The sequence below is a fragment of the Anomalospiza imberbis genome, assembly GCF_031753505.1.
Source record: "Anomalospiza imberbis isolate Cuckoo-Finch-1a 21T00152 chromosome Z unlocalized genomic scaffold, ASM3175350v1 scaffold_410, whole genome shotgun sequence".
Lineage (NCBI taxonomy): Eukaryota > Metazoa > Chordata > Aves > Passeriformes > Viduidae > Anomalospiza > Anomalospiza imberbis.
Window position 1 is genome coordinate 35,893 of NW_027099372.1, and position 11,140 is coordinate 47,032.

Consider the following 11,140-nt stretch of genomic DNA (forward strand, 5'->3'; position numbering starts at 1 on the left):
TGGAGGCAGTGTCCAGGCCGGGCTTGGCAGAGCCCGTCTGCTCCTGGAGGGCTGGGGGCACTGCTCTGGTCCTGCCTGGCCCGGGTCTGGGGGGCCTTTGGAAGAAAGAAAGACGCCATGGAGCAGGGCTGAGGCTGTCGCTCCACAGGGAAACCCACCATGGCGCGGGGCTGGGGCTGTAACTGCTCAGGGAAACCCACCATGGAGCGGGGCTGGGGCTGTCCCCCTCAGGGAAACCCACCATGGAGCGGGGCTGGGGCTGTAACCGCTCAGGGAAACCCACCATGGAGCGGGGCTGGGGCTGTCCCCCTCAGGGAAACCCACCATGGAGCGGGGCTGGGGCTGTAACCGCTCAGGGAAACCCACCATGGAGCGGGGCTGGGGCTGTCCCCCTCAGGGAAACCCACCATGGAGCGGGGCTGGGGCTGTAACCGCTCAGGGAAACCTGCCATGGCAGCCACCTCCAGAGGCTTTGATGTACTTGTTTCTTGGTTGAATGCCCATCAAAGACCAATCTAGCATCTTTGCAAAGGAGCATGACATGCAAGGCCATTTAAAATTGAGTCTGAACTAATTATCGAGCCTAATTAACAAAGATAAAGCCCGGGGCCGCTCCTGCCCCGGGGCGGCCAGCAGGAGCGACGGCTGGGACCTGCTGACAGCCCGGCATTGCTTGGCCCTCTTCAGTAGATCGAGAGAGTGGCACCACGAAGTAGCAAAATATTGCGCCTGATTTAAAACACCAGAGGGAAGCTGTAGAATTGAAAGCAAAATGAAGGCGTGTCAAAAGATAATAGGCGTGAAAGGGATGGCTGAAAACATATTGAATCCTAATCTTCACATTATTCTCATAAGTGTATCAGGAGAAACATGATGCTGAAAAAACCTACTAAAGGTTTTGCCATTGAAAAGGGTCACCTTCATCGTTTTGCAAGTATGTTAAACTCTTAAAAAGCAGTCGGGCATTCCTTTGTCCGGTGCTACCAATTTAATGATGAGATTTGGTACAGTGTTCCCTCCAGTACTCCACATCAAGGGAGCTGAGGGCTTAGATTCCAGGGAAGCCATGAGTTGGTAAAAGAAGTCCTCCCTTCTGTCCTAGTTCTGTAGTAAGTACTTGTCGCTGTTGAGGCAGGGACGGCAATGAAAATGACTCCTAGTTCAGAAGGCAAAGAATGATCCGAACTTCATTAACAGCTAGCGTTCCTCTTTTATAACCAGGATCGCTAAGGTGAGGTATGGCTGGTCTCAGAGTGAAAACCTTCCACACCACTGGTGCACTATGAGTAGCACACCGTGGTAGAAGATGCCTATAAACAAGATGAACAGAAGAGAGACAGTGGCTAGTTTACATGCCTCTTGGACTTTTCCCCAGGCTTAGCCTGGTAGAAATCTCTCTCCTTTTCTCTCTGACTGTTCTGAGAATATCTGTAAGTACTTAGTAAAAGAAGTCATCATTTTGCCAACAGGTGCTGATCCCTAATCCATCTGTTACACGTACATATTAAAGTACTGGCTTTTCACCAATATGAAAGTGGATGCTATATGTATAATGTTAAAGCAACGTTGCTATAAAAATATATATTTTATTTCTGCTATAAAATTAGCTTAGAGTAGTGAAATAGCGGATATAGTTACGCCTGTGGTAACTGAACTGCCTGCTTGCTTGGGATAACATCCAGTGAACGTATGATGAAGACCCCTGCTACTGACATGCCAACTGTCAGCACCTACCGTCTGTAGAAAGCATGGACCAAAGCCCAGGCGGAAGACGGTAATAAGAGCAGACTAGAACCACAGCCAAACCATGTGCATGCTCTAAAAGGGTGGACCCGAGGAGGAGCCAGGCTAAACACTCCTTGGAACATCTAAACTAGTTTGGGGGAAGGTTTAAATACGCAGAATTGCTTATACGATAGGCTGATGCAAAGAAAAGCTATGTAGAGGGGGTCTCCGAAAGAGCCGGGTGCGCTCTTGGCTGAATGCCAAGCAACCGGCCGTTAAATTTTGCTTAATTTTATATCCTATTGTCCTTTATTAAACTGCTACGTTTACCAGGAAAGTGAACCGCGTTTTTCACACATCTGTGCAGGTTTCCTGGACAGGCAATTTTTTAGTAGCAGGCTGTTGCAAAATACAACAAGCCGGCAAATTCGTACCAACACGTTCTGTTCTAGGGTAAAAACCAAAGCAACCACAGCAGACTGCACCATCTTCTCCACTTATCCTACTAGGAAATCCATGCAGATTTCAATCTGACCTTCACCTCGGGGCTCTGGGCCTGTGCTGCAGGCTCACCTGCCTCTCCCTTCCCAGAATCAGCGGAGGAACAGCCAGAGCAGACAGCGGTGTTCCTCGAGGCGACGACGGGAGGAGAAGGCGGACAGGAGCAGGGCTCACGCGGGGCTGAGCAGGGAGCAGTGCCCTCGTGGCCCTGGGCCTGTTCTGCAAACTCCCCACACTCCTCTTTCTCCCACAGAGAGAGAGGACCAGCACCTGGAGGAGACTGTGGCAGTTCTGGACAGGGACTCCCCGCCGACAGCTGCCATGCGCGACAGCAAGCAGGAGGGCCCTGGTGCCCGGCAGCCAGGTGAGGGCAAAGCCGCCCTCCCACAGCCTGGCCCAGGGACGCTTGTGGCTGCTCAGCCATGCCGTGGCTGGGAGCCTCCTTCCTCCCCAAGTGGGGCCCAGCTGGGCCGGGGGGCAGCTCCTGGGACACCCGTGCCCGCAATGGCCCCTGCTCTGCAAGGCCTCCGGCCCTGCCCATCAGCCAGGCAGGCAGGCAGGCAGGCAGGGACGGAGCAGCCCTTGGGGCCGATGCTGCTGCAGCCAAAGAGCCCTGCAGAGGTGCTCATGCCCGCTGCCATTGGCTCTGTCCCCTGCAGCCTGCGTGCTGTGTCGCCGTGCAGAGGCTGACTCCTGTGCTTCCCCAGGCCCTGGCAACAGCTCCTGTGCTGCCCAGGGCACCCACGGCCGCTGCTGGCTTCTCACTCTGACTAGAACCAGCTGGGGCGTGACAGCTCTGCTGCTCTGGGCACGGCTCTCGGGCAGAGCACCCGCGTGTCCCTGGGCTGGAGGCAGTGTCCAGGCCGGGCTTGGCAGAGCCCGTCTGCTCCTGGAGGGCTGGGGGCACTGCTCTGGTCCTGCCTGGCCCGGGTCTGGGGGGCCTTTGGAAGAAAGAAAGACGCCATGGAGCAGGGCTGAGGCTGTCGCTCCACAGGGAAACCCACCATGGCGCGGGGCTGGGGCTGTAACTGCTCAGGGAAACCCACCATGGAGCGGGGCTGGGGCTGTCCCCCTCAGGGAAACCCACCATGGAGCGGGGCTGGGGCTGTAACCACTCAGGGAAACCCACCATGGAGCGGGGCTGGGGCTGTAACCGCTCAGGGAAACCCACCATGGAGCGGGGCTGGGGCTGTAACCGCTCAGGGAAACCCACCATGGAGCGGGGCTGGGGCTGTAACCGCTCAGGGAAACCTGCCATGGCAGCCACCTCCAGAGGCTTTGATGTACTTGTTTCTTGGTTGAATGCCCATCAAAGACCAATCTAGCATCTTTGCAAAGGAGCATGACATGCAAGGCCATTTAAAATTGAGTCTGAACTAATTATCGAGCCTAATTAACAAAGATAAAGCCCGGGGCCGCTCCTGCCCCGGGGCGGCCAGCAGGAGCGACGGCTGGGACCTGCTGACAGCCCGGCATTGCTTGGCCCTCTTCAGTAGATCGAGAGAGTGGCACCACGAAGTAGCAAAATATTGCGCCTGATTTAAAACACCAGAGGGAAGCTGTAGAATTGAAAGCAAAATGAAGGCGTGTCAAAAGATAATAGGCGTGAAAGGGATGGCTGAAAACATATTGAATCCTAATCTTCACATTATTCTCATAAGTGTATCAGGAGAAACATGATGCTGAAAAAACCTACTAAAGGTTTTGCCATTGAAAAGGGTCACCTTCATCGTTTTGCAAGTATGTTAAACTCTTAAAAAGCAGTCGGGCAGTCCTTTGTCCGGTGCTACCAATTTAATGATGAGATTTGGTACAGTGTTCCCTCCAGTACTCCACATCAAGGGAGCTGAGGGCTTAGATTCCAGGGAAGCCATGAGTTGGTAAAAGAAGTCCTCCCTTCTGTCCTAGTTCTGTAGTAAGTACTTGTCGCTGTTGAGGCAGGGACGGCAATGAAAATGACTCCTAGTTCAGAAGGCAAAGAATGATCCGAACTTCATTAACAGCTAGCGTTCCTCTTTTATAACCAGGATCGCTAAGGTGAGGTATGGCTGGTCTCAGAGTGAAAACCTTCCACACCACTGGTGCACTATGAGTAGCACACCGTGGTAGAAGATGCCTATAAACAAGATGAACAGAAGAGAGACAGTGGCTAGTTTACATGCCTCTTGGACTTTTCCCCAGGCTTAGCCTGGTAGAAATCTCTCTCCTTTTCTCTCTGACTGTTCTGAGAATATCTGTAAGTACTTAGTAAAAGAAGTCATCATTTTGCCAACAGGTGCTGATCCCTAATCCATCTGTTACACGTACATATTAAAGTACTGGCTTTTCACCAATATGAAAGTGGATGCTATATGTATAATGTTAAAGCAACGTTGCTATAAAGATATATATTTTATTTCTGCTATAAAATTAGCTTAGAGTAGTGAAATAGCGGATATAGTTACGCCTGTGGTAACTGAACTGCCTGCTTGCTTGGGATAACATCCAGTGAACGTATGATGAAGACCCCTGCTACTGACATGCCAACTGTCAGCACCTACCGTCTGTAGAAAGCATGGACCAAAGCCCAGGCGGAAGACGGTAATAAGAGCAGACTAAAACCACAGCCAAACCATGTGCATGCTCTAAAAGGGTGGACCCGAGGAGGAGCCAGGCTAAACACTCCTTGGAACATCTAAACTAGTTTGGGGGAAGGTTTAAATACGCAGAATTGCTTATACGATAGGCTGATGCAAAGAAAAGCTATGTAGAGGGGGTCTCCGAAAGAGCCGGGTGCGCTCTTGGCTGAATGCCAAGCAACCGGCCGTTAAATTTTGCTTAATTTTATATCCTATTGTCCTTTATTAAACTGCTACGTTTACCAGGAAAGTGAACCGCGTTTTTCACACATCTGTGCAGGTTTCCTGGACAGGCAATTTTTTAGTAGCAGGCTGTTGCAAAATACAACAAGCCGGCAAATTCGTACCAACACGTTCTGTTCTAGGGTAAAAACCAAAGCAACCACAGCAGACTGCACCATCTTCTCCACTTACCGTACGTGGAAATCCATGCAGATTTCAATCTGACCTTCACCTCGGGGCTCTGGGCCTGTGCTGCAGGCTCACCTGCCTCTCCCTTCCCAGAATCAGCGGAGGAACAGCCAGAGCAGACAGCGGTGTTCCTCGAGGCGACGACGGGAGGAGAAGGCGGACAGGAGCAGGGCTCACGCGGGGCTGAGCAGGGAGCAGTGCCCTCGTGGCCCTGGGCCTGTTCTGCAAACTCCCCACACTCCTCTTTCTCCCACAGAGAGAGAGGACCAGCACCTGGAGGAGACTGTGGCAGTTCTGGACAGGGACTCCCCGCCGACAGCTGCCATGCGCGACAGCAAGCAGGAGGGCCCTGGTGCCCGGCAGTCAGGTGAGGGCAAAGCCGCCCTCCCACAGCCTGGCCCAGGGACGCTTGTGGCTGCTCAGCCATGCCGTGGCTGGGAGCCTCCTTCCTCCCCAAGTGGGGCCCAGCTGGGCCGGGGGGCAGCTCCTGGGACACCCGTGCCCGCAATGGCCCCTGCTCTGCAAGGCCTCCGGCCCTGCCCATCAGCCAGGCAGGCAGGCAGGCAGGCAGGGACGGAGCAGCCCTTGGGGCCGATGCTGCTGCAGCCAAAGAGCCCCGCAGAGGTGCTCATGCCCGCTGCCATTGGCTCTGTCCCCTGCAGCCTGCGTGCTGTGTCGCCGTGCAGAGGCTGACTCCTGTGCTTCCCCAGGCCCTGGCAACAGCTCCTGTGCTGCCCAGGGCACCCACGGCCGCTGCTGGCTTCTCACTCTGACCAGAACCAGCTGGGGCGTGACAGCTCTGCTGCTCTGGGCCCGGCTCTCGGGCAGAGCACCCGCGTGTCCCTGGGCTGGGGGCAGTGCCCAGGCCGGGCTTGGCAGAGCCCGTCTGCTCCTGGAGGGCTGGGGGCACTGCTCTGGTCCTGCCTGGCCCGGGTCTGGGGGGCCTTTGGAAGAAAGAAAGACGCCATGGAGCAGGGCTGAGGCTGTCGCTCCACAGGGAAACCCACCATGGCGCGGGGCTGGGGCTGTAACTGCTCAGGGAAACCCACCATGGAGCGGGGCTGGGGCTGTCCCCCTCAGGGAAACCCACCATGGAGCGGGGCTGGGGCTGTAACCACTCAGGGAAACCCACCATGGAGCGGGGCTGGGGCTGTAACCGCTCAGGGAAACCCACCATGGAGCGGGGCTGGGGCTGTAACCGCTCAGGGAAACCCACCATGGAGCGGGGCTGGGGCTGTAACCGCTCAGGGAAACCTGCCATGGCAGCCACCTCCAGAGGCTTTGATGTACTTGTTTCTTGGTTGAATGCCCATCAAAGACCAATCTAGCATCTTTGCAAAGGAGCATGACATGCAAGGCCATTTAAAATTGAGTCTGAACTAATTATCGAGCCTAATTAACAAAGATAAAGCCCGGGGCCGCTCCTGCCCCGGGGCGGCCAGCAGGAGCGACGGCTGGGACCTGCTGACAGCCCGGCATTGCTTGGCCCTCTTCAGTAGATCGAGAGAGTGGCACCACGAAGTAGCAAAATATTGCGCCTGATTTAAAACACCAGAGGGAAGCTGTAGAATTGAAAGCAAAATGAAGGCGTGTCAAAAGATAATAGGCGTGAAAGGGATGGCTGAAAACATATTGAATCCTAATCTTCACATTATTCTCATAAGTGTATCAGGAGAAACATGATGCTGAAAAAACCTACTAAAGGTTTTGCCATTGAAAAGGGTCACCTTCATCGTTCTGCAAGTATGTTAAACTCTTAAAAAGCAGTCGGGCATTCCTTTGTCCGGTGCTACCAATTTAATGATGAGATTTGGTACAGTGTTCCCTCCAGTACTCCACATCAAGGGAGCTGAGGGCTTAGATTCCAGGGAAGCCATGAGTTGGTAAAAGAAGTCCTCCCTTCTGTCCTAGTTCTGTAGTAAGTACTTGTCGCTGTTGAGGCAGGGACGGCAATGAAAATGACTCCTAGTTCAGAAGGCAAAGAATGATCTGAACTTCATTAACAGCTAGCGTTCCTCTTTTATAACCAGGATCGCTAAGGTGAGGTATGGCTGGTCTCAGAGTGAAAACCTTCCACACCACTGGTGCACTATGAGTAGCACACCGTGGTAGAAGATGCCTATAAACAAGATGAACAGAAGAGAGACAGTGGCTAGTTTACATGCCTCTTGGACTTTTCCCCAGGCTTAGCCTGGTAGAAATCTCTCTCCTTTTCTCTCTGACTGTTCTGAGAATATCTGTAAGTACTTAGTAAAAGAAGTCATCATTTTGCCAACAGGTGCAGATCCCTAATCCATCTGTTACACGTACATATTAAAGTACTGGCTTTTCACCAATATGAAAGTGGATGCTATATGTATAATGTTAAAGCAACGTTGCTATAAAGATATATATTTTATTTCTGCTATAAAATTAGCTTAGAGTAGTGAAATAGCGGATATAGTTACGCCTGTGGTAACTGAACTGCCTGCTTGCTTGGGATAACATCCAGTGAACGTATGATGAAGACCCCTGCTACTGACATGCCAACTGTCAGCACCTACCGTCTGTAGAAAGCATGGACCAAAGCCCAGGCGGAAGACGGTAATAAGAGCAGACTAAAACCACAGCCAAACCATGTGCATGCTCTAAAAGGGTGGACCCGAGGAGGAGCCAGGCTAAACACTCCTTGGAACATCTAAACTAGTTTGGGGGAAGGTTTAAATACGCAGAATTGCTTATACGATAGGCTGATGCAAAGAAAAGCTATGTAGAGGGGGTCTCCGAAAGAGCCGGGTGCGCTCTTGGCTGAATGCCAAGCAACCGGCCGTTAAATTTTGCTTAATTTTATATCCTATTGTCCTTTATTAAACTGCTACGTTTACCAGGAAAGTGAACCGCGTTTTTCACACATCTGTGCAGGTTTCCTGGACAGGCAATTTTTTAGTAGCAGGCTGTTGCAAAATACAACAAGCCGGCAAATTCGTACCAACACGTTCTGTTCTAGGGTAAAAACCAAAGCAACCACAGCAGACTGCACCATCTTCTCCACTTACCGTACGTGGAAATCCATGCAGATTTCAATCTGACCTTCACCTCGGGGCTCTGGGCCTGTGCTGCAGGCTCACCTGCCTCTCCCTTCCCAGAATCAGCGGAGGAACAGCCAGAGCAGACAGCGGTGTTCCTCGAGGCGACGACGGGAGGAGAAGGCGGACAGGAGCAGGGCTCACGCGGGGCTGAGCAGGGAGCAGTGCCCTCGTGGCCCTGGGCCTGTTCTGCAAACTCCCCACACTCCTCTTTCTCCCACAGAGAGAGAGGACCAGCACCTGGAGGAGACTGTGGCAGTTCTGGACAGGGACTCCCCGCCGACAGCTGCCATGCGCGACAGCAAGCAGGAGGGCCCTGGTGCCCGGCAGTCAGGTGAGGGCAAAGCCGCCCTCCCACAGCCTGGCCCAGGGACGCTTGTGGCTGCTCAGCCATGCCGTGGCTGGGAGCCTCCTTCCTCCCCAAGTGGGGCCCAGCTGGGCCGGGGGGGCAGCTCCTGGGACACCCGTGCCCGCAATGGCCCCTGCTCTGCAAGGCCTCCGGCCCTGCCCATCAGCCAGGCAGGCAGGCAGGCAGGCAGGGACGGAGCAGCCCTTGGGGCCGATGCTGCTGCAGCCAAAGAGCCCCGCAGAGGTGCTCATGCCCGCTGCCATTGGCTCTGTCCCCTGCAGCCTGCGTGCTGTGTCGCCGTGCAGAGGCTGACTCCTGTGCTTCCCCAGGCCCTGGCAACAGCTCCTGTGCTGCCCAGGGCACCCACGGCCGCTGCTGGCTTCTCACTCTGACTAGAACCAGCTGGGGCGTGACAGCTCTGCTGCTCTGGGCACGGCTCTCGGGCAGAGCACCCGCGTGTCCCTGGGCTGGGGGCAGTGCCCAGGCCGGGCTTGGCAGAGCCCGTCTGCTCCTGGAGGGCTGGGGGCACTGCTCTGGTCCTGCCTGGCCCGGGTCTGGGGGGCCTTTGGAAGAAAGAAAGACGCCATGGAGCAGGGCTGAGGCTGTCGCTCCACAGGGAAACCCACCATGGCGCGGGGCTGGGGCTGTAACTGCTCAGGGAAACCCACCATGGAGCGGGGCTGGGGCTGTCCCCCTCAGGGAAACCCACCATGGAGCGGGGCTGGGGCTGTAACCACTCAGGGAAACCCACCATGGAGCGGGGCTGGGGCTGTAACCGCTCAGGGAAACCCACCATGGAGCGGGGCTGGGGCTGTAACCGCTCAGGGAAACCTGCCATGGCAGCCACCTCCAGAGGCTTTGATGTACTTGTTTCTTGGTTGAATGCCCATCAAAGACCAATCTAGCATCTTTGCAAAGGAGCATGACATGCAAGGCCATTTAAAATTGAGTCTGAACTAATTATCGAGCCTAATTAACAAAGATAAAGCCCGGGGCCGCTCCTGCCCCGGGGCGGCCAGCAGGAGCGACGGCTGGGACCTGCTGACAGCCCGGCATTGCTTGGCCCTCTTCAGTAGATCGAGAGAGTGGCACCACGAAGTAGCAAAATATTGCGCCTGATTTAAAACACCAGAGGGAAGCTGTAGAATTGAAAGCAAAATGAAGGCGTGTCAAAAGATAATAGGCGTGAAAGGGATGGCTGAAAACATATTGAATCCTAATCTTCACATTATTCTCATAAGTGTATCAGGAGAAACATGATGCTGAAAAAACCTACTAAAGGTTTTTGCCATTGAAAAGGGTCACCTTCATCGTTTTGCAAGTATGTTAAACTCTTAAAAAGCAGTCGGGCATTCCTTTGTCCGGTGCTACCAATTTAATGATGAGATTTGGTACAGTGTTCCCTCCAGTACTCCACATCAAGGGAGCTGAGGGCTTAGATTCCAGGGAAGCCATGAGTTGGTAAAAGAAGTCCTCCCTTCTGTCCTAGTTCTGTAGTAAGTACTTGTCGCTGTTGAGGCAGGGACGGCAATGAAAATGACTCCTAGTTCAGAAGGCAAAGAATGATCCGAACTTCATTAACAGCTAGCGTTCCTCTTTTATAACCAGGATCCGCTAAGGTGAGGTATGACTGGTCTCAGAGTGAAAACCTTCCACACCACTGGTGCACTATGAGTAGCACACCGTGGTAGAAGATGCCTATAAACAAGATGAACAGAAGAGAGACAGTGGCTAGTTTACATGCCTCTTGGACTTTTCCCCAGGCTTAGCCTGGTAGAAATCTCTCTCCTTTTCTCTCTGACTGTTCTGAGAATATCTGTAAGTACTTAGTAAAAGAAGTCATCATTTTGCCAACAGGTGCTGATCCCTAATCCATCTGTTACACGTACATATTAAAGTACTGGCTTTTCACCAATATGAAAGTGGATGCTATATGTATAATGTTAAAGCAACGTTGCTATAAAGATATATATTTTATTTCTGCTATAAAATTAGCTTAGAGTAGTGAAATAGCGGATATAGTTAACGCCTGTGGTAACTGAACTGCCTGCTTGCTTGGGATAACATCCAGTGAACGTATGATGAAGACCCCTGCTACTGACATGCCAACTGTCAGCACCTACCGTCTGTAGAAAGCATGGACCAAAGCCCAGGCGGAAGACGGTAATAAGAGCAGACTAGAACCACAGCCAAACCATGTGCATGCTCTAAAAGGGTGGACCCGAGGAGGAGCCAGGCTAAACACTCCTTGGAACATCTAAACTAGTTTGGGGGAAGGTTTAAATACGCAGAATTGCTTATACTATAGGCTGATGCAAAGAAAAGCTATGTAGAGGGGGTCTCCGAAAGAGCCGGGTGCGCTCTTGGCTGAATGCCAAGCAACCGGCCGTTAAATTTTGCTTAATTTTATATCCTATTGTCCTTTATTAAACTGCTACGTTTACCAGGAAAGTGAACCGCATTTTTCACAC